Raw genomic sequence first — 27,706 nt, 5'->3', positions numbered from 1 at the left:
GAAGGAGTGAATACTTAAGACTTAGATTTAGGAGCTACTTGTTTGTATATATGAATCAAGGCTGCAACCCAACTCACCCAAAGTCAGCGCGGACTGATGAGACTCGAATGAGGACAGTGCTATAGAAAATTAACAAATGGATAAAAGGTATTTCCTATTATCTGTAATATATTTATGTAGTCATAATATATTTAGTTTGATTTTTTATAAATTCCATATTTATCCATTCTCTATACAATAATATATACATATATATATATATATATATATATATATATATATATATATATATATATATATATATATATATATATATATATATATATATATATATACACACACATATACATATACATACATGTATATATATACATATATATATACATATAAACATATATATATACATACATATACATAGATATACATACATATATACATACATACATATATATATATACATATCTATACATATACACATATATATACATATATACATACACACATATATATACATATACACACATATATATACATATATATATATATATATACACACATATATATACATATATACATACACACATATATATACATATACACACATATATATACATATATATATATATACACACATATATATATACATATACACACATATATATAAATATATACACATATATATAAATATATACACACATATATACATATATACACACATATATATACATATATATATATATATATATATATATATATATATATATATATATATATATATATATATATATATATATATATATATATAAATAAACCCAAAATTAGCATAAAGGCAAATCTATTGAGTTTGCTTGTGTTTTTTGTCGAATTACAAAACAATACATGTTTCCGATCTAAAGACTTGAACATAAACTAACTGCTAGCTGAGAATGGGCTCTCGGCTAATCACAGGGAACCTGACATAGCCTTGTCATTGATTGGCACAGCAGCGATAGGGGCGATTGTTGGAGGGACAGGTGAATAGAGCTTCTGTATGTCACTGTGCATTTGCTGATTGAAAAGCGTCTTCTGCGTCCTCTATCTGTTCACTACAGTGTGTTGATCAATGTGAATGTATATTTAAAGATATTTACATTTGTGGGGAATTATTAAAAGAAAAAAGTCTACAAAACTTGCAGTGGCTCACCCCCCCACCCCCCCTCTACGGATCGCGGACCCCCTGTTGAAGACCTCTGTCCTAAACCATTCTAACTGCAACAACAGTAGTGTTATTCAGAACTGACTGCTATTCTTGTGCTAGTTTTCATTATGTAACAGATATTATGCAATCTCAATGACAAGTGGATAATTACGGCAAAGGAAAGTAGTTTTAAGAAAAAAACACAACAATGGTATATGGATGTGTAAGTACAAAAGAGGGATTTAGCCTTACTATAATAAAAAGCCTACATGAGCTGATATGAATACATTAGTAGTTCTAGCTCACTAACTAGGTCACACTCATCCTGTCTTTCTAACATTTCAGTACCGTTTTGATTTGAGAGCTACAAAGCAGAAGTTTCTTGACTTGTTAATATCTAACAAAATGTGAAAGCCATGATGTTGATGTCTTATGATCCATGCACATTCAGATCCATTTCTACAAAGCACTTTATTTTTAACACTTTTAGCTTTGTTGTTGACTTTGATGAGGCGTTAGTACTTATCCTTGTTAAAAATGATCATCAAAGTATTTGAATATATTATAACCGTATCTGCTTACTATGCATAACCCTAAATCATTTAGAACAGACAACAGCGAAACATCAATAATTCTCATTAATGTAAATTTTGCACAGATACCACTCTGGTTTGCAAACAGTAAAGCTAAGCCAACCTCATTTGTATGGCACATTTAAAAACCACTAACCAAAGTGCAGAACAGAATGAAAAAAAATCAAATATATTAGGTGCCAAATACAGAAATAAAAAATAATATCACATAATAATGTAATAACACATCAAATATCAAAGTATATCAATAGTGAATTAGAACACAAATTATAAAAGAAGTAAATTAAAACTGGCCTCCAATAGACATTGTGTCATTGGAGTCATTGTCCCCTAACGTCTACCAAGTAGGAACTGTACGGTACTTACCTCCATTAAAAGATGCTATTGTTGACAACTGGACATTAAAGAGTTAACTGCCGAGAAGAATGTCTATAAATAACCACAGCATTAGCAGTTGGTTTTGAGCTTTATACACTACCGTTCAAAAGTTTGGGGTCACATTGAAATGTCCTTATTTTCAATGAAGATAACTTTAAACTAGTCTTAACTTTAAAGAAATACACTCTATACATTGCTAATGTGGTAAATGACTATTCTAGCTGCAAATGTCTGGTTTTTGGTGCAATATCTACATAGGTGTATAGAGGCCCATTTCCAGCAACTATCACTCCAGTGTTCTAATGGTACAATGTGTTTGCTCATTGGCTCAGAAGGCTAATTGATGATTAGAAAACCCTTGTGCAATCATGTTCACACATCTGGAAACAGTTTAGCTCGTTACAGAAGCTACAAAACTGACCTTCCTTTGAGCAGATTGAGTTTCTGGAGCATCACATTTGTGGGGTCAATTAAACGCTCAAAATGGCCAGAAAAAGAGAACTTTCATCTGAAACTCGACAGTCTATTCTTGTTCTTAGAAATGAAGGCTATTCCACAAAATTGTTTGGGTGACCCCAAACTTTTGAACGGTAGTGTACATACACATTATATATACACATTATATATATACATATATATATATATATATATATATATACACATTTTATATATATATATATATATATATATATATATATATATATATATATATATATATATATATATATATATATATATATATATATATATATATATATATATATATATATATATATATATATATATATATATATATATATATATTGTCCCTTTTGGGGTCGCGGGGGGTGCTGGAGCCTATCTCAGCTGCATTCGGGCGGAAGGCAGGGTACACCCTGGACAAGTCGCCACCTCATCACATATATATATATATATATATATATATATATACAGTGGGGCAAAAAAGTATTTAGTCAGCCACCCATTGGCAATCAATGGGTGGCTGACTAAATACTTTTTTGCCCCACTGTATATACAGTCCATACATATATACTGTATACACTATATTGCCAAAAGTATTTGGCCACCTGCCTTGACTCACAATGTCTGTCACAACGTGACGACAGCGCGCCGTCATGCCTGTTAAAAACAAAAGAGAACCGGTCTAATTATTTCGTACTATGAGTCTTGCAGTCCATTGCTTGTAGACCAATTAGCTCAATCATACAAATAACATTTATTTAGTTTTTAATTATTACAAGCGGCAGAAAATGGATGGATGGATGGATGGAAACTTGCTGTCTGTAGTTTTTGGTACAGCAGTGCATAAATGGTTTTAAAGAATATATTTTCTTCATTCCAAAGTCGTTGTGACAGGAATGTAGCATCCTGCCATATCTGTGTTTTGTCGTCAGTCCAGCTGGTGCTGAGATACGGAAAGACTTGTCACCATTCACAAGTGAAAGAAAAACAAAACCTGAACTTCATTTAGTGGATGTTTTTCTTTCTTCTGAATTGTTGCCTTGGTCTTCCATGATATTGAAATATTTGGACAAATATCCTAGCTTCGTAGATTGTCCTGTGAGACTTTATTTGAAAAATACATGAATTCAACTGTAAATAATTAATCTGAAATGGAATAAAATATTCAGATTTCTGATGGTAATTCCAATAAACAGCACAGGTTAGTTTTTTGCAGATTCACTAAAATTCTAAAGAGCTGTTGTTACAGTTGTTGTTTCGTTTAGCTATTAGCTCACAAAGTTAGCTCAGATACATGATTATTTGTCCTTAATATCTGATAGTCTTCTGTCACTTGTTTGATTTTCACACATTCTTTCTTCTATTATTCATTGACTGCCAGGATAAATGCTATTGCTTTTCAATTTCAATCACGTTACTTGACAGGTTGTGTTCTTCGTATTACAGATTTATGGCCCACAAAGCTTCAACGTGATGGCACCAAGACCTTCATGTCCGGGCTCCTATTGTTTGACAGAACTTTCAGCTGTTCACTATATGGCCCCCCGTGGTTCTTACTGTGAATACACTTTGAAATGATATATACAAATATGTGTTGCATGTACAAGTGGCTCAGACTAGAGTGGGACTTATTGTTGTCTTGTCCTATGTCTATGTTTGGAAACCAATTCTGCCCAGCTCGTTGCTTTGCCTGTCTAAGTTTTGTTCATACAGTGGAACCTTGATTCATGGACACCTCTATTTGCTTTCTTTTCAGTCTACAAGCGTTAAGCTCGAGCCAAATATGCCTCAGTGTGCGACTCATGTCTCGGTGTATGATCGCTTCATTCATTTATTTATTCATTTTGTGTGATGCTAGAAGCTCTATGGGGGCTGTCATTTTGACGACATTGCTTCTTGTACACACCATTTTAAAAGGAGCAGGCCCCAGAAGTCACATCCTGATTGCATATTTGGCGGAATTGACGGCTGCAGTAGCGCCAATGGCACATGGATTGTCTCACAAATTGCAACCTTGATCAAAAAAGGACGTTTATATGGTTGCTGACTTTGCCCAAGGATTTAAATATCTTCGGAAGGACGGAGAGAAAGTGCAAGACCAGGTGGAAAAGCTGTTGCTAATGTAGCTAAATGAGAAGCAGCTAGCTGGCGATAGCAGTTCCGAGGCTATCATTTGAGAGAAGGCCCGCCATTTATATTGCGACTTGATGCCCAAAAGTCACCATGCTGACCAGACTGTTCAACAAATGCCACAAATATTCAAGGACACAAAATACAATTATTTTCCTTTCTTGTTTTTTATAGTAGCAACATATTTGGTACCATTTTGGACAGCACCAAAGGGGCTTCTGTGGGTGCGGACACACTGACAGTTAAGCGGGCTGTTGATGATGTGTTTGGATAAAAAAAGAGACTGTTGAGCCATTACCCACTTGTTATGTTGGTTTGACACATATACAGTACATATATATTACAGTGTCTTCAAAGTGTGAATTTTGTAATATAGGATAGGGACTTTTGGTGAAGCTAAAACCAATGATTTATGTTTACATTGTTTCACTATACAAAATTTCGGTTGCCGAACCAAGAACCAATTAAGTATTAAGTTCTAAATTGAGGTTCCACTGTACTTGTTTTTTTTCTCATGTTTTTTTTATTGTAGTCTGCCATCAGCATTTGTGTTTTTTTAGGTGATAATGTGAAATTCATTAGAAATAATGGGTTGAAATAAGCTATGGAAACACATCTTTACAAAAGAGTAGTTCTTCGTCATTTTCATTTTGTGAAAGTAACTCTCAGAAGAAAAAATGTTGGCGACCCCTGCTATATACAAGGTGTGTCCCAACCCAATATTGATATCTGTTTGAAATCCGCAAAAAACAAGTATCGGTTATAACGGCCTGTATCTAAAAATAGCCGATATAAGAACTCTGGTACAAGCAGTCTGTTGTGCTCCCACTAATGTTTCTTCTTGCTAGCTTAGCAGACAGATAACAGGTTGTTCCAATTTGAGAGCCTTTTAAAAGTCCACTCATGCATCCATTTTCTACCGCTTGTCCCTTTTGGGGTCGCTGGAGCCTATCTCAGCTGCATTAAAGTCATTCAATTTAAAAACTGAACACATATAAATAAAGTATGTCAATTTACATTACATGAGATGTAATGTAAGTGACATTCCAACTTAAAAGAAATGCGCTAGCTCGATGCTAACGTACATTGGATATGCCATATGCACGCTACTAATTAGTGGCGCTGTTATTTTACCCCCAAAGTTTAGCCCATTACAAGTCAGATTTACTTGAAATTTCTCGCATGCAGTTAGTGGCTCATTGTGTGTACTACAAAACACCCACTGCAACTTGAGGGGGTTTAGTCCAATCATCATTAGATTTTGTACACACCTTTAAGGGACTGACATGCCTCTGTGTACAAGTTGAACAAGATTGGTAAAAAAAACATGGATGCTATCAAGCTAAACCTCTATACTAATTGTCATAAGTCATTGAGCATTTGTCTAATGAATATAAGACTTTCAGATTATCTGTATTACATGCAGCATGTTTACTAAGGATTTCAAACAACCCGCAGGGAACGTCACAAATGTCATATATAATCATGAAAGAAAACTAGAAGTGACATTTACTTAGGGGCTTTCTTAGATTTAAATACATTTTTGTAATGTTTTCAATGGGCTCATGAACCCTATAATATATTTCAGCAAGTTATGCAAGCTGTCATGTTGACTTGCTTACAATTTTAGCAAGAATGAGGCTTGTTCCCAAGCGCAGCAGAAAGGAGGACATGCATATTAATCAGGCTGACTTTCATCATGGAGGATTTTTAATTAAACACTTATGAGACAGGCTCGCGCAATGCCATCGAGGATTTAATGACTAATTAGGACTATAGTAAACACATGAAACGTGAATGCTTTGTACCATTACCTGGATTTTCATTATCAACACTCGCCATAAATAGATTTTTTTGCTTTGTAGTCTCAATAAAGTTGCCTTCATTTTCCAAGTTCATGTGGAAACAAAAGTGTGACCGTCGTCTGAAATAGCTTCAAGCTTCATGTAACACAGCACAGGAAAAAACTACATTGACTAATGACACAATGTAGACTCAGAGACTTCCTTTCATACTGTATATACTGTATAATATGCAGGCTATTGTGTGTCAACGTTAATGTTGTAGCTGTGAAACATACAGCTAAGTTTACACAACCTTTTGACTGACAACTCATTAAATGATGTCATGTTTTCTCCTTTGTTTCCATAACAACGTTCTGGAAAGTAGAAATGTCTTTTAAAATATTACTGTTGTCAGGCATGCCACTGAGTGTCAGAATGACTTGATATGAAATTCACTGACTGTCAGATGATTGTATATTTATCATAAACGTTGTTTTCCAATAATAAATAAATCAGCTCAAGTGAAACTGTGAGCGGTCATTGTAATGACAATGACAATCTCTGAGAAAAAAATTATGTCAACATTTGTAGTGCTTTAGTAAATGTGATTCATAAACAACTAAATTTAACTAAACTACATTATCTACATGTATCTCAGTCAGATGCCCACAACTCTGGGAAACAAAAATTTTGAAGCAAATGGACTTGTTGTGTGCTGAAGACGTTTCGTCAACCAACACAGTCAACAAAGAACCAACCAACTATCAACCAACACAACCAATCAACAATTGACTACCAATCAACCGAAGAAACAACCAAAAACAATTACCCAACACAATTAACAACAACCAGCCAACCAATCAACACAACCAACAATTAACAACCAACGAACACCACCAACAATCAACACAACCATCAACTGACAAACAACAACTAACAACTAACCAGCCCAACCGACAACCAACCAACAATCAACAACCAACATCTGACCATCAACCTGAACAAATACTACCACCAAACGACAATCAACAAACCAACACACCGAAAATAAACACAACCAATCAAAAATCACCACAACCAATAAACCACACTATCAACCAACAATCAGTACAACCAACAATCAACAATAAAGGAGACATACACGTGTCTTTGAACATACTGTAAATAACTTACAAAAACTTTGATAACTACTAATTAGGGCTGTCAGAATTAACGAGTTAACTTTGGTGATTAATCACTAAAAATATTGCATTCATTATTTACACACTTAAATTAATCATGCAATTGTTCTTTTGACCGTCTTAGCTTTTATACCCTAACCGCTATATGGTCAACGATGCCTGAAAGAACTTCAGATAAAACTTTTATCAAGTTTTGTGAAAATAAATGACATGTATTCAAGTAAAACTTTTGAAAACGTTACTGGAAGACATTCTTACAATAAAATTGCATTTATGTACAAATATTGAGGTCTTTTCTTAAGCTAATTTCGCTTATGCAAGTTAGTACTCACCTGTGATTAATCATGATTTATCCAAATTCCAAGATGTGATTAATCTGATTTAAAAAAAATCATTTGACAGCCCTACTAACAATATAATAACATATATACAGAGAATATTAATATAATTATATGAACATTGAAATGCAATACACAATACACACGCAGATTGTAAAGCATTTTGCGATACATTTCATATGTATGAAAAATTGCTTAGTAAATAAAGTTTGATTGATTGATTGCTCGTCCCGCATTTTGTTGTCGCGTTTCTCTCAGGTTCAGGTTTCTCCGCGCTTCATAGAGTATGTGTTGGACTTTTAAGGCCAGTTGTACTGAGCGTAGTACATCATCTCCTAAGAACAACAATATGATATTCAAGTACCGCATCAGACAGAAACTTGGATTAAAGATGAATAACAAAAAGGGAGTATTTACTCAAGGCCAAAATGCCAATCATACTGTGCTTGGGTTCACTTCACACAAAGTTTGGTGCACTTCGCCATTTTTCGCACTTTTGGAAATGGTAGTCTATAGAGCACGGCATAGTGTAATTGGATGCACAAGCAACGTATCCAAGGCTGTAATGTGATCCATCTTTGCAGGTTCCCTAGTGATAACCAACAATGCTATGCTGTATATTGGAAAAAAACATGACAGACTCAAAACATTTCTAAATTTAAACAGCACATTCGTGCACCAATGACTACATTTGTGTGTCTAATGAAGAACTTTTGTTTAATAATGTGACCACTCCTTTCGCAAGTAATTAATGACAGATACTATAAGGTAATAAGAAACAAAAGCCGTCCAATTAAGTCATTATTTTATGTAAATGTTCATTTCTGAAAAGACTTGGATCACATGATAAAAAAATACCAGTGTGAGCGCTAAGACAACCGCACCAAAGTGCGCAGTAAGTATCATTTTGCAAAAGGAGAGGAAGTGTATCAAACTTGAGCACGAATCAGTGCACTTATGCTACGAACCTTAGATGTAAAGTGAACCTGAGCACAGTATCATTGGCCAAATGTTTGTATCCAACTTCTTTTTACACTTGCAAATGTGTGTCATACCTAACTATCCATCCATCCATTTTCTACCGCTTATTCCCTTTGGGGTCGCGGGGGGCGCTGGAGCCTATCACAGCTACAATCGGGCGCAAGGCGGGGTACACCCCGGACAAGTCGCCACCTCATCGCAGGGCCAACACAGATAGGCAGACAACAGTCACACTCACATTCACACACTAGGGCCAATTTAGTGTTGCCAATCAACCTATCCCCAGGTGCATGTCTTTGGAGGTGGGAGGAAGCCGGAGTACCCGGAGGGAACCCACGCAGTCACGGGGAGAACATGCAAACTCCACACAGAAAGATCCCAAGCCCGGGATTGAACCCAAGACTACTCAGGACCTTCGTATTGTGAGGCAGACGCACTAACCCCTCTACCACCGTGCTGCCCCATACCTAACTATGACTTTGTTTATTGTTAGCTATGCTTAACCAGAAACATTAACAACAGTGGCACCAACCCTGTGTCTTGTTTACCAGCCTCATGCACACATGTTGCATTGCCACTGTTCCTGTCAATCAACAGTCCCCTGGATCCCCCATGCTGCTGAATCCTCACCCCTTCTCCCACTGCCTCGTCACTCGGCACTGGTGGCTGAATGCCAATCTCTGGGCAGGACAGACAACCTGTCAAGCACAACAACACAGTGGAGCAGAGGAAGGCAGCTGATTCACCACATCTGCAATTCTAAATAAAGACCAACATTTACTCAACATGTCATTTAACACCATTCTCAGACGAACGTGTCACCCTTAGGCCCGATATAACTGTGCTACGTTATATTTGTTTTCTTGTTTTTTGGATCTTCATGTGATCCACATCACACCACACATCCATCAACAAGCATGTACACACTGACAAAAGGTTCTGTTGCAGTGATAGAAACATAAGCGAATACCAGCCTGAATCAACTGAATCAAATCCTGCAAGTTCATGTCAAAACATGGGAGCAACTAATGTTTTTGCAGGTAAAAACTGCAGTTGCATTTTAAAGATCGTTCACTCTCAAAAACAGTGGTGTACTCCTGTCATATAGAAGAGCTTTGGTCTAAATGTTTATTTAATATTTAGTGAGTAAAAGTTTGATAATATGGCCTTGCGTTGACATTGTATACTAATTGGGAAAAGTCTGCCCTCTGTCTGAAAATGGCGTGAATGCACTGTGCGTAATTCAAGGAGGGCCCCTCGCTCAACTGGAGCTCGGATTAAATTGGGTTGAGTCAGCACATTTCATTTGATAATTTATTGCTTGCTTGGCTGCTGTGTCAGTTCACGTCAGGATGGGGGATGTTTGTTTACAAGTGGTAAAGGAAATGTTGCGTCATGTCTTAGCAAAGTTGGAATTGTCACAGATATCGCCACTTTTGGGTAGTTACAAACATCGTAAAATACTCCATGTTGTCCAGAAGTCAAAATCTAAATAAATAAAGAAAGGGTGCCTTAATAATGTTGAGTTTTTAACCAATGTTTCTGCTGAACTGAGATCTTGGGCTCGGGATCTTTCTGTGTGGAGTTTGCATGTTCTCCCCGTGACTGCGTGGGTTCCCTCCGGGTACTCCGGCTTCCTCCCACCTCCAAAGACATGCACCTGGGGATAGGTTGATTGGCGAATCAATAGAGTACTTTGGTGATATTGTATGATGTGTTTGTATTTGGCAAACTTGTATTATTCCACGGACACAAAGCTGATTGAAAAACATTTGTCAACTTTATTAATACATTGATGACAGTATAATTTACACCTAAGGAATACATCAGATTTTGTATTAAATTAAAAACATTTCATCAAGCCTTAGACTTAATTTTTGGATACACATAAAAGCAAATGAAAATGTTTGCTGCATTAATCTATGGTCTTCCATCCAGCTTAACTATGTTGTTAAACACAAAATTAAAAATGATTTTGGTATAATCTCATGATGGCTGCATTATCCTTATCCAAATAAATCCTGAATATTTATATGAATAAATGACATACAGAAATGACATACAAATTTCACTTAAAGCAGTGACATTGGCAGACAGTCCATGCAATTAAATTAATCCGATTTCTTACATTTTCGTCTCTAAAGGGGCGTCCTACAATCCGATCGTGTTTGGTTTTTGAAAAGTCGGACTAACACACCTCGAGTGGGTGTGTGCCGGCGGATGGGACCCCTTCATATCGCGCCTGCGCCAGTCTCAGCACGCGGGATATAACCCGGAAGCAGATACCATTCAATGAAAACATAGCAACAATTGTAATGAAGAGGAGACTGTTTATTGGCATCAAAAGTTAAAAGAACGTACCTTTTTAAAGTGCATCGATCGGAGAAAGAAAAGGAACAGAGATTTAATTAAGAAGGTAGGTGTCGAATGCCGGCTTAATTCGGACTCTCATACAAAATAGGAATGAGAAGGAAGAGAATGAAGCAGGTATATTATAAGACAAATAATAAAGCGTACACAAACTAAGCCTGGGGGATATATCAATGTTATTGATATATTCAAGTTTTTTGTTGCAGACGATTTAATAAATAAAAAAAATTCCCTCTTGCTCCTGCCTACTTTTTGCCCCTAGGAGCTTTCGTCGCCCTCCTTAGCAGCAGACCTAGCAAAACATGGCTAATGTTCCAAAGAAAAGATAACTGTTGTCAGTACTTTGGTTATGTAATAAACATTTTTTACCGACCAGGATAAATAGATTGGTGTTTACAGCAGTCACTCACTCTGTCTCATCAACACACACACGCAGGGAGGGCATGCACACATACAAAAGCAGTCCAAGAGAAGCAACAAATGATTTGCAGTGATGTTGTTATGATGGAATTTAAATTCATTGACAGCTAACGCCAGCTATCTAAATTGCTATTAGTAGCTAACAACACCTAAAGCAATGAGCGTGCATGTGTTACGTACGTACGCAATTACGTACGAGAAGCAGTAAGAGGGCTGAATATATAGTGTGAAATACATTGGAAAGTAGGCGCCCTCTAGGCATCTGTGTAAATATTGCAAACCGCTCCTTTAAATAAATTTATGAAAGACAATTTCCCTAGTAATTAATTACATTTATGAAAGAGTAATTCCTTTAGTTATTCAGTTACATTTTTGGTTAATTAATCACTTTTTAAAAGTGATTTTACGAACACTGATGATGATACCAAGTATGATGAGAAAGAAGCGCAGTGGAAAATGACGACTAAAGCAGTCGCTCTGCACACCGCCAAAAAAGCCTGCGTTTATCCACTTGACTTACTGAAACTACAGCATAGTCTTCTCAATGTTTTACTTGATTATTTATTTGCGTACATGTATAATACTACATTTATTTACAGAAGTATTTTATTCAAAACAGATGTTATACATTTTTACTTTATTAATCTAAATGTTGGAGACAATTATTTATTTGCATGTAGGGTTAAATTTTTGTTAACTAAGGTATTTTATTTAAGACAGAAGTATTACTTCCCAGAGGAAGCTCTAATTCGGGTCTTTGAAAATTATTCCATAAAAAGGTACAATTTATACCTGGTCTAAAAAGAACAACATCATTCAAATTTGAATTTTGTTAAGAGTAAGATACAGTCTATGCAGTGTCATTTAAAACTACTAGTTTTTGATCAAATAAAAGAAAATCTTATTTTGAATAATATCAGTGATTTGTATTCAATGGGTTCTTCAAGAAGTAGGGGGGGAAAAAAATCGGAAAAATCGTAAATCTAATTTTTGGGGTAAAAATCTGAGATATTATTTTCAAGCCATATCGCCCAGGCCTAACACAAACCTCTTCACCCTGCATTTGTGCACTCCAAACTGATTAACAATAACTCTGTATTCCACACAACTGACAAGATAGTCCAGAACAATAGCAACCTTCATCTGGAACGGTATCGGCCGGGGCACGAACGGTCTTCCATCAATCCACAGAGCCTTATGAATTTAAAAGTGTTGTTTCCATGATTCGCTGAAACAACTCTATGCCAATACAATAATCCACGCTGAAAGGAAATAAACGCCCCCCAGCGTACGGGAACCACACGGCATATGACCAATAGTCGCATTAGAGCAGGGGTCCCCAAACTTTTTGACTCAGGGGCCGCATTGGGTTAAAAAAATTTGGCCGGGGGCCAGGCTGTGTATATATATATATATATATATATATATATATATATATATATATATATATATATATATATATATATATATATATATATATATATATATATATATATATATATATATATATATATATATGTGTGTATATATAGATTGTCTTTATAATCTGTTTTGTCATTTAACATCCATTAACATTGATGTTCATCAACATTTAACATTGTCACGTTATCGATGGGAAAATTCATTTTCAGACAATATGATTTGCCTGAGCGGCTAGGAGACACCAAGAGTAACAAGCGGTAGAAAATGGATTGGAAAGGAAAGATTTGAAAAAACTAAAATAAAAAAATAAAAACTAAAAACTTTTTGTTTAACTTGGGACTTCCTGTGGGCCGGATTCGGCCCGCAGGCCGTAGTTTGGGGACCCCTGCATTAGAGTGTGCATGGACACGTTGGACTTCACATGTAGGGATGAAAATACAAAAAAATGTTTAAAAAAATTATAAATCAGACTAATTTAGTGCAAGGAAACGTAGTGAGTAAATGTAGGTCTGTTTGTGATTACATTTCTTTTGTGAAATTGAGTCATGAATTGGCTTCAGCAGCTCATAAACTGATTACAGTAAAATACCTCCAATGTTCACTCTTAATTAGGTGAAGATCAAAAGCAGATAATTCGAAAAAGACAAAGTAGGCTCCTAACTACAGAAAGAGTGATGATGTGCCACTGAGATTATTATTTTTTTTACTAATTTCACATCTTAGATGCTGATAGAAGCGTTATGTTGACCTAGTTTACCATAAAAAAAAATACAGATACAGCAAGATACACATCTTAATACGTGCACATCTTATTATGTACACATCTCAGAACGTGGACATTTGCAGAGACGCTACCTATATCTATCTTATCTGGAATCTTCAGCTTCCATTAAAATGCAAATGAAGAAGCAGTCTGCTTTTCAACAAAAGCAAATATTCATCGACAAAAATGCTTTACAACTGACTCTTCACCCATTCCATTCCCAACATAAATTATTTAAACCGTTATTTTTTTTTTACTTTTTTTTTTATTGCAGATAAAATGCAAAGTTGTTGGGAGTTATGTGTGTCACGTGTCATGGTGGGTTCATTTAGGGTACAGTAAGTATTGCTTTGATTTTGAATAAACAGCTTTAAAGGGGCTGTTTACAACATTTACACAGATGCCTAGAGGGCGCTAACTTTCCAATGTATTTTCAGCGTTACATCCCAGTCTCTTACAGCTTCTAAGACGTAATAACGTAACTACTTACAGTACGTACGTAACACGTGCACGCACATTAAGTTTGGGGGTTGTTAGCTAAAAATTGCGCTTTGGATAGTTAGTGTTAGCTATCATTGAATGTATATTATATCATAACAATAACATGATTGCAAATTGTTCCTTGCTTCTCTTGGACTGCTTTAGTATGTGTGCACATGCTTCCTGTGCGTACGTGTTGACAAGACAGGGTTAAAGCCGTTAAAAAATCTTATGACACAAACCTAGGAATTGTGAAAAATATAGACAGTTTTAACAATAATGTGTTCTGTTAAACCATTGATGGTAACATAAGCTAGCAAATGGTGTTCTTGTTTTATTCTTGATCTGAAACAGGTAACTGTGAGCAAGTTGCAATCAGCCCCTTTATTTTATTTTTTTTAATCAAACACTAAAGCACTGCAAACTGCCAGCAGGTAATTATGCAATTACTTCAACTCCCAACAAAAAAATTAATACATTAAATTAAATAATACATATTAGTTGATGTAAGCATATAAGTACGCAGGTACATAGTATACGTTTCTTATATTCAGACACCTTTTGGCATCATGGAGGGCATTTTACCTTGATGACAGTCGAAACATGTCAATGTAAAAACTACATCTATTATATCTAAATTTTGTCTAAATACACAGATCATACATTCAAGAAGACAATGAAATTATTCGAGCTAATAGTTGAGAAGAGTTCTTCTCAGTAAAGCACAACAGTAAGAGTCTCTAGAGTGTGAAGGATTGTTTTGTTTTTTGGAAAGTTTGTTTTTGTTTGAAGTGCAGTATAAATAGTTCAAGTTTGTAGTCTATTTCCAGATCTCTACTAAACCCACTGCTTTCGTTTCATCCACTTGTCTTTGCTTATTCATGTATTTCACCCGGAAAACCACGTTTTTTGAAACACGAGACTTTAACCATGGAGGAGTGTTTTCAAAATCTTGCTTCTTCTTTGCACTATCACTATCCTTGACTCTCACTAGCCAAAGGCTAGACTGTTTGTCTAGCAAGTGCAGGAACTCTGCTCTTGTTTATCCTCCCTTTGTGTTCTTGATGTTTCCCTTTTTTGGGGCGGCGTGGCTCGGTTGGTGGCGCGGCCGTGCTAGCAACTTGAGGGTTCCCGATTCGATCCTCGCTTCCACCATCATAGTCACTGCCGTTGTGTCCTTGGGCAAGACACTTCACCCACCTGCTCCCAGTTCCACCCACACTGAATTAAATGTAGCTTAAAAGATGTAGATAATAGGTTTCACTATTTAAAGCGCTTTGAGTCTCTAGAGAAAAGTGCTAAATAATTAAATTCACTTTTGTTTTGCCTTATTTTTTGTAGACTTTTTGTACCTGCACTCGTGGGATGAATTAATATCCTATCCTAGATGCTTTCCTCTATGATATGTGATGTGATTATATATTGATTCCCAATACCCACAAAGGAATTTATGTCAGGATTTTCCATGACAGGTTTGGCTTCATATATTATTTCCAAGTGTGTTAGTGTTTAGTTAGTGTCAGCGCACCTTCCTTTCTCCATTTCATGTGCGCTTCCCCTGCCTCGTCACAGCCAGTGTGGCATGCTGAAGGACACACCTGCCTCTGTTTGGTGATTAAGACACGCACCTGTTTACTATCACCTTCGGAATGTTTTATATACCAGCGCCATGTCTCAGACAGTCTTGGTGTATTAGCAGGGGTGCCCATTAGGTCGATCGCGAGCTACCGGTCGATTGCCATGACATTATTTTCGGCACTTGATCGACATTCACGGCACCCGAGAATCTTGTGAGATGACGCTGGCTGCTGCGAGCTCAGTATGAAGAAAAAAACAACCAGCAGGAACGCGAGAAACACTTTATATTTCAACAGACTCTCTCGCGGTACCTGCTTTTAAAACTGTAACGACTAGGGATGTCAAAAAAAAAATGCAATTTTCAAATGAATCGCGTTTCTTATTTCTAACGATTCCTTATTGATTAAAAAATATATATTTTTATTTTTATTTATTTTTTAATCTCTCCTGTCCACTTAGGCAAACCATATTGTTGATTCAGGGGTGTCAAACTCATTTTAGCTCAGGGGCCGCATAGAGGAAAATCTGTGCACACTTGGGCCGGACTATTAAAATCATAGTATTAAAACTAAAAAATAAAGACAATTTCAGATTGTTTTCTTTGTCTTACTTTGGCCAAAAATAGAACAAACACATTCAGAAAATATTACAAACATTGAAGCCGCATTGAAATGTTGAAATGTTATGTTGTATTATGCCCAGGTAAATGCCATTTTATGCTGTTTTGCAGGACACATGTCACGTGACTTCAAACTTGACACCTCATTGGCTGGTTCTGAAACAAGATCGATTGCTTCAGTCTTAGTTTAACGAAGGTGGGTCTTGCTTTTTGAAGCAGCATATTTATGTACAATTAGTTTTTCAGTACTGAATTTTTAAACACTCGATCAACGTTCCCATCCTCACCTACGGTCATGAGCTTTGGATTGTGACCAAAAGGACAAGATCAAGGGTACAAGCGGCCGAAATGGGTTTCCTCCGTCGGGTGGCGGGGCTCTCCCTTAGAGATAGGGTGAGAAGCTCAGTAATTCGGGAGGAGTTCAAAGTAAAGCCGCTGCTCCTCCACATCGAGAAAAGCCAGATGAGGTGGTTCGGGAATAGGGTCAGGATGCCCCTCGGACGCCTCCCTGGGGAGGTGTTTCACGTCCGACCGGTAGGAGGCCACGGGGAAGATCCAGGACAAGTTAGACGGACTATGTCTGCCGGCTGGCCTGGGAACGCTTTGGGATCCCCCGGGAGGAACTGGACGAAGTGGCTAGGGAGACGGAAGCCTGGGCTTCTTTGCTTAGGCTGCTGCCCGCGCGACTCGACCTCGGATAAGCGGAAGAAGGTGGATGGAAGGATGGCTGGAATTTTCATACACTGAATTTTAAGACACAGAATTTTCTAACACGCATTTTGCTGACAAAAAATGTTTTTCAATGAAATTGTTAACATAATTTGAATTCAAACACAAAATAATTCAATGTAAAAAAAAAAAAGGTTTCGTTATAAAGGCACAAATTAACCTTAATTGTCTTGCTCCATCATGCCTGTGCTAACAATATTTTTCCCGCCACAATGTAAATTCGAAGTAGTGAAACTTATCAGCACTACTGTGAATCTGGTCTAATTCCAATTAATGCAAGTCATCAGAATAGGGTAATACTAATTTGTATTTTTGTCTTAATGAAAGAAGGGACTCTATATGCGTTAAACATGCTTGTATTTTTATTAAACACCTTTAACAAAAACATCTGCTTCATTAATAAATAAATAAAGTATATATATATATATATATATATATATATATATATATATATATATATATATATATATATATATATATATATATATATATATATATATATATATATATATATATATACATATATATATATATATATATATGTACATATATATATATATATATATATATATGTGTGTGTGTGTGTGTGTGTGTGTGTGTGTGTGTGTGTGTGTGTGTGTGTGTGTGTGTGTGTGTGTGTGTGTGTGTGTGTGTATATATAGATTGTTGATTACCTCGACTTGGTCATTTGATAAGTAGTTTGCCTGCTGAAAAAGTGTGAACACCCCTGGTTAAGTGTGTTGCTGTTTGTGCATGTGTTGCATGCTTCCTGCCTACAACAAGTTTGCTATTTTCAACCTTGGTTAAAAGCTCCTGGTTTTTGATAATTAAATTAGCTTCTTACCTGCACGTTATCTCCTGTCTCTGCATCTTGCGGCCACGCATACAGCGGACAGGAGAGTCTGTGACAATTTACTTTTCTAATTCAAAGTGACTTGATTGATCCCATTACACTCAAGTTTAATCACCTGAAACATGTGTCACTAAGCTTAAATGCTTGTTGTGTCCGAATGAAAAAGGAAACCCAAATCCTTCCAGGGATTTTATGCTCCCCTAACAAATTCTCTCCTGTAAGTTACGAAATATGTATTTATAAATGTAACTGTTTATTTAGATGACTACAGACAGACACGACATAAGCACATTAGGGTAGTGCAGGCTTTCCAAACACAGTGGAAGGTCACATCTTTTTGTTCTGAAAGCTTGTTAAACTGCACTTTCTTTAAAATCTTCCAATGGGAACTAATGGAAATAGAAATCATCTAACATTTTGTCAAGTGTAGAGTTAATGTTTAAAGTAACCTTTTAGATGTAAAAAACAAAACAACAACAAGAGTCAATCATACCGTGTCTGAGCCCACCTCACACCTAAGGTACACAACGTGTTGCTAGTGTGACCGCACTGATTTGTGCGCAAGTTGGATGAACTTCCCCTAATTTTCCACAACTGGAAGAAAAAGACCAGAGCACGATTGATCACACGCACGTAGAGAATAGCTGGCATGCCATCACTCCTCAAAAGTGGTTCATGATAATCACTGCATTTTATATGGAATTAAAATACAGAGACTAAAAATCCTCCAAAAGTCCAACCCACAGCACGCCCGCTCTCCTGCGGCTGCATTTATGTGTAATAAAGACGTATCGAATGACAATTGCCAGGAATAATCAGAATGACTGACAATAGGACTGGAGCAACATGTCATTTCATTCATGACTTTTTTAAATGGTGAAAAGAAATATAGCACCCAGGGTTTCCCCTTGGGGCAGCACGGTGGAAGAGGGGTTAGTTCGTCTGCCTCACAATACGAAGGTCCTGGGTTCGATCCTGCGCTCGGGATCCTTCTGTGTGGAGTTTGCATGTTCTCCCCGTGGCTGCGTGGGTTCCCTCCGGGTACTCCGGCTTCCTCCCACCTCCAAAAACATGCACCTGGGGATAGGTTGATTGGCAACACTAAATCGACCCTAGTGTGTGAATGTTGTCTGCGATGAGGTGGCGACTTGTCCAGGGTGTACCCCGCCTTCCGCCCGAATGCAGCTGAGATAGGCTCCAGCACCCCCCGCGACTCCGAAAGGGACAAGCGGTAGAAAATGGATGGATGGATGGGTTTCCCCTTAATTTAACTGACCGTGACACACGTCTGTGGCTAAATTAAAGCCGCCAGTACTTAAAAATAAGGGTTTTTTACGTGAAAACAAATTAAAGTAATAGGATGTAGCCTTCCGAAGAAGTCACATAAAGTCTGACGCTATTTTTAACTTTTATTGGCCAATGTTATGGTAACAACTGGCCCAATTCCAACACATATTCCCTCCCATGCACACCACTTAAGGCACGGACAGTGTGTTTGCGATCATAGGAACAATGAACAACGAATCAAAACCACACGAACATAAAACATTACCACCAGCTGGTTGTTACAGTATGAATGGACATTTATATAGCCTATTATTTGCGCACTGTTGATTAGTGATACACCGAAAATTCGTCAGCCGAAAAAAGACTTTGACCACGGGAACAACACTGCCGAAACAGGATGTTGTGACGACGTGGGCAATATGCACCGGATCGTCTGCAGCAGAGGCAACATGTCTGCGATGTGGACATAGTTTAATATATTCGAGATTAATACAGACAGATATATCTACAAAATGAGCAAATTTTAAGAGGACGATGGCGGCTTGTAAGAGAAGAAAGTTCAACTGGAGCAGCAGCGCGAAGCAAGTGTGACGTCATGCTCGATGTTTGTCGCGGTAAATGGAGGGACAGAAGTAGAGTCTTTAAACTTGTGTGCAGTCAATAATAAATGGGTTACACTTGTATATTTTTCCCACCAGAAAAAGATGCTAAATTTGTTGCTAGTCGTTTTTGATAAAGAAAAAGTCACTAAAAGTCTCTAGACACTTTCTCAACAAAGTACATTGTACAATAAGCAGCAACATTTGAAACAACAGCAAAACGATATAGTATAAAAAATATATGTTAATATTAATTAATAACACAGATGCATTTTTAAATATTGTATGCATACATTTGTTAGCCTTTTTAAAGAAAATCATATCCATCCATCAATCCATTTTCTACCGCTTGTCCCTTTTATCATAACAAATTATACAATGACGTGATGGTGACCACGCCCCCACCACCACAGGTATCTTGGCAAACTAGGGGAAACCCTGGCACCTTTTCTAGAACTTACTTTGCAGTATTTGTTTTAGTTTGAGGAAAGAGCTACTGCAAATATCTATATCGGTTGATATTGGTATCGGAAACAAAGTGCTGGATGATATCGATAAAAAAAAGAAGCCAAAATCGCCCAAAGGACAAATGTATATACCATACTTTTTTTAGTTGCTATAGTGAAAGGGTTCATAGCTTGACTGACTACTAAAAGCTACACAATATGCTGCAAGAAAATCTGTCTTTAAAGTCGGTATCATATTCTCTGAGGTAAGGCCATGAAAAGGCCCTGTTTTAGAAGATACCCCCAAATAAAGTCTATTGGCGGTATTTTAGCTAGGAAAGTTGCAGAGTAAAGCCCATGCACTGACTTGTTTCCACACCTAATAGCTTCCCAAGATAAATATTTAAGTATTGTTGACACCAACAGCTAACACAGTCCCCTGCTGGGAGGCATCAGGACATTTAAAAATTAGACATAGCAGATCACTCAATCGGCTTACTGCTATTTTATCGCCATTTAGGCTTTTCTGTGGCTGCCAAAACGAGCTATTGCAAGATCTCAAAGAGGCGTTAACACAACATCACACTGCACTGACAAGGGCACATGTGAGCTGACTGCATTCACAGTGAAAAAGGTCATGACGTCACCGCTGGCAGAGGATCCACTTTTGTTTTATAGATCCCAAAGGACAACGATGACGCCAAACACCGTTTGTCCAGGCAACGCTATTCAGCTCAAAATGCGCATACTGCCATCAAGTTTGTTCTATGCTGAATGTATCCTACCAAGAACATGTTTAAATCACTGGCTTTGATGAAAGAACAACGTCTGACACGGCTTTTTGACCCCAGTAAATGCAGTCATTAAGATCATCATTGAAGCTTTACAACGGATTGAAGAAAAGTTCTAGAACACTTAAGTACATTTCTAGACACTAAGTCTGAGTCACTATTTGGATAAAAGACTGGGAACAAATACCTTTGGGATGAACTACAAAAAAATGGAGCAGAAGCAAGTAACTAAAAGCAGTGGTCCTGTCCAAGCTGTATCAACAAATTACAACTACTAAAGATCCTTTTTTTCAATCACTAATGCTTACAAACTCTGGGACATTAAGAAGAGTATGGAAAAATTAACAATAAAGAATATTTCAAGTCTTTGGTAACATTTATAAATGTATCATTCACACATCAATTGGATGAGTAAAAAACTAAACTCATACATCTGTAGCGCCCTCAATGACTTATGGATAATTTAGTTGTTAAGTCAAAGAGGTTTTGCTTGATGTTTTTACAACCAATGTTGCCCAAACTTTACTCAAATGTCTTTGTCAGTCCCCTAAAAGTGTGCAGCACATTTCACAACCTAAGTGGTTGTTTTTGTCAATCCAAAATCTAGGGCAGGGGTCTCAATCTTGCAGCGCGCGGGCCAATTTATAATGAAAGTTTATTGTTAGTGCGGCCCGCATGTTTTTTATGAATGGCACTTTGCTGTGTTGTGTGCGGAGCTGAACGAACCTACCAAACACAATGGTGCATATGGCTTTCAGAGGCAGGACATCGACCGGGCTTGATGCAAGCAGAGAAATATTTCTCAATGAGTGAAAGTTACAGCAGTGTTGCCATGGAGAGTTTTCTTCCGTGCCTGGCTGGCTGCCTCGTTTCTATTGGGCACACGCAGACATTCGTCCCAGCACGCTGCGTTCACAACACTTCCCTAAAAACGTTTTTAAAGTTGCTGCCCATTGGGACATTATACGCATATATGTTTCTCTCTGACAAAATGAATGAACGTGATACATACGCGGCCATATAAAAGAAAAGTAAGGAATTCAATTTAGCCTAATGTAGTCTGCAGCCACATAGCGACAGCTGTCCGTCAGAAATAACAGTGCCCAATAACCCAGAACAATTACAGGGTCACACCGTTATTTGTGGGTCATTATTATTTATTTGCATCGCGCCATTTGCATTGTATTTGCATTTCCTCACACAAACACTACATATATTTTTATTTAATGTAATTAGTTTTTTTATTTCTATGATTACGTTTACAACAACAACAACAACAGCACTGTCCTATTTCCGCTTCTTTTTCCTTTAACAACAGCACGGCGGATAACCCTCGGTTTGCACTTGCTATCCTGGTACATTGTACGATCTACAAATGCCATGGTGTTCATCTCATCATGAAAGACATGAACATCAAGCGCAAAAACATTACTAACCACAGATCGAGGAACGTTAAAAGAAGCGGAAATGACATTCTCTGTGCATCGAGACGTTTTCCATGCATCGGCTAAACACGACAGTGGCCCCAAGTGGATTTAAAATATTAAAATATACTCCAAAGTAGGGCTGGGCGATATATCGAATATACTCGATATATCACGGGTTTGGCTCTGTGCAATATAGAAAATTAATATATCGTGATATTCGAGTATATGTTCTCACGCAGTTGCTTTTAGCTGTGGGCATTACACTACAGGCTTTTCTCACTCTTTCTTGTCTTTCCTTCTCACAGAGACGTAAAACAAGCGCACCTTCTTATATACGTCACATACTGTCGCGTCTTACGCCCTCGCTGAGCAAAGAGGTAGCAGCATGGGTAACATTAGCTGTGATGCTAGAGGAGTGGTGCGAGTGGTAATACGAGAGAAAGAAGGTGCGAATCTGGTAACAAATGAAGGAAGACTTCATTCCGAAGAAAAACAGCACGGGGTCCATCGTCTGGCGGTGGTTTGGCTTCAAGCGGGAAGATGTCGAACAAGTATGCGGCAAAAGCGTTGCTACAAAAAGTAGCATTACTGCTAATATGTAGCATAATTTGAAAAGTCACCCGCTAGAGAATAAGGAGTGCTTGAAACTCTGCATGTCAACATCTCCGTTCGGTGCCATGCCCACAAAATGCCTAAGCAACAATTTCCAGATCAACACCATATGAAAAAATGAGTCAACAACAGAATGAGATAACGGCCCTGCAATGAGGTGGCGACTTGTCCAGGGTGTATCCCGCCTTCCGCCCGAATGCAGCTGAGATAGGCTCCAGCACCCCCCGTGACTCCAAAAAGGACAAGCGCTAGAAAATGGATGGATGGAAGAATGAGATAACATCCACAGTAACCTACCATATAGCAAAGGACATACACTATTTGATTTCCTATTTTGCAACTCATTTTTATTTGACAGTTATTGAAATATCTTGTGTGACATCATGCACAAAAGTGCACTTTATTTGTTTTTATACTATTGTAGTTGCGTTCTGTACAAAAAGTGCACTTTAATTTAGTGTTGTTTTGATGCGTCATCTTAGTGACATCATGCACAAAAGTGCGCTAATAGCTTGTTTTAAAATGTCTGTGACAATCTTGCAGTTTCTGTTTTGAAATGACATGAATGTTTGTGCCACTACTTAATAACTGTTTAATAAATATAGTTTTGGTAAATTGTGGTTTCCCTCTGCATGAAATTTAAAATTAGCATATATTAATGCAGTATGAACAAGAATGTTTAATGTAGACACATAGAATCATCATACTGCTGTGATTATATGCATCAAGTGTTAATTCAAGGCTAAGGCAAAATATCGAGATGTATATCGTGTATCGTGACATGGCTTAAAAATATTGAGATATTAATAAAAGGCCATATCGCCCTGCCTTACTCCAAAGCCTAAGACATGTATATAAGTGTTTCCCATAAACTGCCAAGATACCTGTTGTGGTGGGGGCGTGTCTATGGGCGTGGCCATGGGCGTGGTTGACATGACATCATCGAGTAATTTGCATAATTTACTACAATGATATTATTTTCTCTAAAAAGGCTCAAAAAATGTATACTTACTAATTAATAATAACAGTTTTGTTTTAAACATCGATCCATTTTACAATATAATTACAACACTTTATGTACATATTTATATACAGATTTGAACAATAAGTTATTCACTGAAATATATTTATTAATTGTGGTTCTTACAAAAAATATATCTTATAAAATATAAAAGCTAAAATTTCTCTTAAAGCTCTGCCCCTTTAATTAGTGCATACTAAATAATTTAACTTTAGCCTACTACTACAACCATATTATTTACCAGCAATATAAAGTGAAACAGAGGCAGAGGTGTCCTGCCACAGTCAGTAACAAATAAACAGAAAACAGTAGTGGTCAAATACAAATAAGGCAACAAGAGAAGTATCCTACACTTCTCTTTTGTAAAGTAAATCTGAACAGCCTATATGGGCATCTACATCAACTATATGATTTGCCTGAAAAGCTGGAAAGGACAAAAAAAAAAAATTCTTTTTTTTTTTTTTTTTTTTTAATTTGTGGCGGACGTAATTCTTTCGTGGCGGGCCGCCACAAATAAATGAATGTGTGGGAAACACTGTATATACTTAATTTCTTATTAATTATCGAGTTTTTTTTCATCGTATTTTGTGTTAAAAAAAAAAAAAAAGACATTTGAGAAGATTGGGATTTTTTTCACAAAGCTTTTCTTGTGAAACACCTGATGCGGGCCACCCTCACCCAAACTCTCATAATCAATTTTCATAACTTTAACTCAAAGTTAACAATCAGTTGACGATGGGCAAAACATTTTTGTATACTAGAATGTATGCTAGCAAAGAGCACAGCTAATTTCATTGTACAGATAATGAAACATGTTTCTATTGTGCACATGACAATAACCCCTTTGAACTTTGAACTTCCCTACGAATAAACAGATCTTATTTGCGACTTTTTTTACCTCAAAAATGTAAAAAGCTCAGATAAACAAATTAACACGGCAGAGATTGGATAGTTTACTCAGGTCACTGGCATGCTACGTGTCCGAGGGGGGGTTTAAATGTCCAACGATTCGACTGCAAGGTTGGAAGTCAAATCAGACTCCTCCGAATCAAATCGTCAAATAGTCTATTCCAAGACACCTCTGTTTGTAAAACAGGCAACACTATAGGGATGAATGTTTTAAGACATTTTCATTGTTTTGATTGCAAAACAAATACGAAAAGTAATTTGGACCACAGCATTAGGATGTCCTAAATTAGGGGTCTTCAACGTTTTCCAGGTCAAGGACCCCCAAACTTTGATTGAGACATGGAGCGGGCACCCCCTACTTACATATTTTGTATAAATGATGTTTTAACTTAAACGAGTCCTGAAGGTACCTTGTTATTGTGCAATACTAAGATATTCAACTAAAACAGTAAAGTGCCGCTAACAGCTAGCTGACAACTAATGCACTAATTTCCGGCCGGTAGCTAGCGTGCTAATTGCTAGCTATTTTAAATGCTAGCATGAACCATAATTATTAATGCATGTTTTTATTTTAAACCTGCAAAGTACAGTGAGTAAGGTAGCCAATCCACTGCCATGGTAAACTACATATAGTGTGTTGCACAATGTTAATGTGTGTTTAAGGACATTTACATTTGCAGACAAATTGTGTGGGCAATATAAAAAATATAGTTTTAAAATGTATAATCAACCAACAAATTCACAATCCCCCTGCAGTACCTCTGTAAACCTCCAGTATATCCTTAATTTTCTATTTGTTACACTAAGCTCTTCATCTTCCTACTCCTTTTCAGACATGTCGGAATGTGAAACTGTAAATATGTGATGTGCACGCTGTAACTACATGCATGTTCAAAATAAACCTAATACTACAACCACTCGACAATGCTTATCTGACTTGTTGAGTCTTAATGCTGATTAACACCCCAAAAGGCATTGAAAGTGTACTTTGGCTTAACTTCAAAGATAAAGTTGTGGGGAAACAGGCAGCAAGTCGAAGGTTAGTACGAGGCGAGTAAAAGAGTATTTCTCAAAAGCAGCTATGTGTTTACAAAATATGTACGTACACAGACAGACAATGACAAGTGTACTCTGCCTCGTCCACATGTGCTTGGACAAGGGATGGTTACTTTCACAATTGTGCTGACACGGTACTAATTCCTGGTACATAGGAATCTATACCGGTAACAAATTTCGACACTATTGTGTGTTCATGTGTTAATATATATTAATTGTTTATAATAAAATTAAATTTTTTCAATTCAATATTTAAAACTGTTGCCTAGCCAGGAAGTAGTTTTTGTCATTAAGCTGAATGTGCCAGTCTAGTCTTTTGTTTAGCCCTAGAAAAATTTTATACAGCAAGTATTGTACTGATTACACATCAACTGTTTGATTGTAACATGCATCTTAGTTGTAGTTCTGAATATCTCATTTGGAGGTGTTGACATTGCTATAAAAAATCGCTAATGCTAATGAGTAGCATGTACATGGCACAGCCAATGTAAATTAGCACAAAACTAGCGCATTTTGAAAAGTGGAGCCCGACTGTACTTTCGAGCTTTTTCTATAAGACACGCTTGCTTGTTGCTAAAATGTTAACATTACCCACAAGCAGTCCGGCTAAGTCCGCTCTGAGTGCTTGCATGCGCAGTTCGACAATGTGAAAACAAAAGAAATTGACCGGATTCCGTAAATGAACAAGGAAGTCGCTACTACACAAAAAATACATGGACACCACAGATCAACGTGTTAGTGGGTTTTTACCGTGACTGTTGTGTAGATGAAGTAGGCAGATGATGGAAAACAACCACAGGAAGAGGAAGACGAGAGCTGCATAAAGGAAAGGGATCGTGCTGTACACACAAATGACGTAGCTTGAACAAAGATGACGTAAAAGCAACAAACAGGTCGCATTGCCGTTTAAACAGCAGTCAAATTTGAAAAGATCAGATTCTAAATGGATTCGGACAACCCCCAGCTGTGGCCCAAATCGAATGCGAAAATATCAGATTTTAAGCACTTTAGAGTGTTTAGATAGGATATTTTTTTGCCAATCTGTGTCACTTGAGGGTAAAAAAATCAGATTTGATGTCCAGTATAATCGGAACCAAGTATTGTGCCGTTTGATTGTACGTGAATCAATACCCGTTAGTACTAAAGGTATTTGGTCTGTACCTACAAAACTACCAATCTCTGTACCCATCCTTAGTCAGGAGCAAATACACTTTGATTGTCATGGTCTAGTCCAGGGGTCCCCAAACTTTTTGACTCAGAGGCCGCATTGGGTTAAAACAATTTGGCCGGGGGCCGGGCT

General features: G+C 37.1%; 1 protein-coding gene across 3 annotated transcripts in view; it reads right to left on the bottom strand.

Moving 5' to 3' along the window:
• syt12 (synaptotagmin XII) overlaps positions 1 to 27,706 on the bottom strand; it is a 100,730-nt gene that overhangs the window by 64,545 nt on the left and 8,479 nt on the right. The window contains exon 2 of one of the 3 annotated variants that reach the window (XM_062064682.1): positions 27,157 to 27,222. The exons of 1 other annotated variant lie outside the window; for it this stretch is intronic. The gene's annotated coding sequence lies outside the window, so the exon portion shown is untranslated. Of the gene's footprint in view, positions 1 to 9,654; positions 9,723 to 27,156; positions 27,223 to 27,706 lie in introns of all 3 variants that reach the window. One more of the 3 variants, XM_062064681.1, reaches the window with a different exon arrangement.

The sequence above is a fragment of the Entelurus aequoreus genome, linkage group LG12, assembly GCF_033978785.1.
Source record: "Entelurus aequoreus isolate RoL-2023_Sb linkage group LG12, RoL_Eaeq_v1.1, whole genome shotgun sequence".
In the NCBI taxonomy this organism is placed as follows: Eukaryota; Metazoa; Chordata; class Actinopteri; order Syngnathiformes; family Syngnathidae; genus Entelurus; species Entelurus aequoreus.
This window is presented reverse-complemented; position numbering and strand designations above follow the sequence as displayed.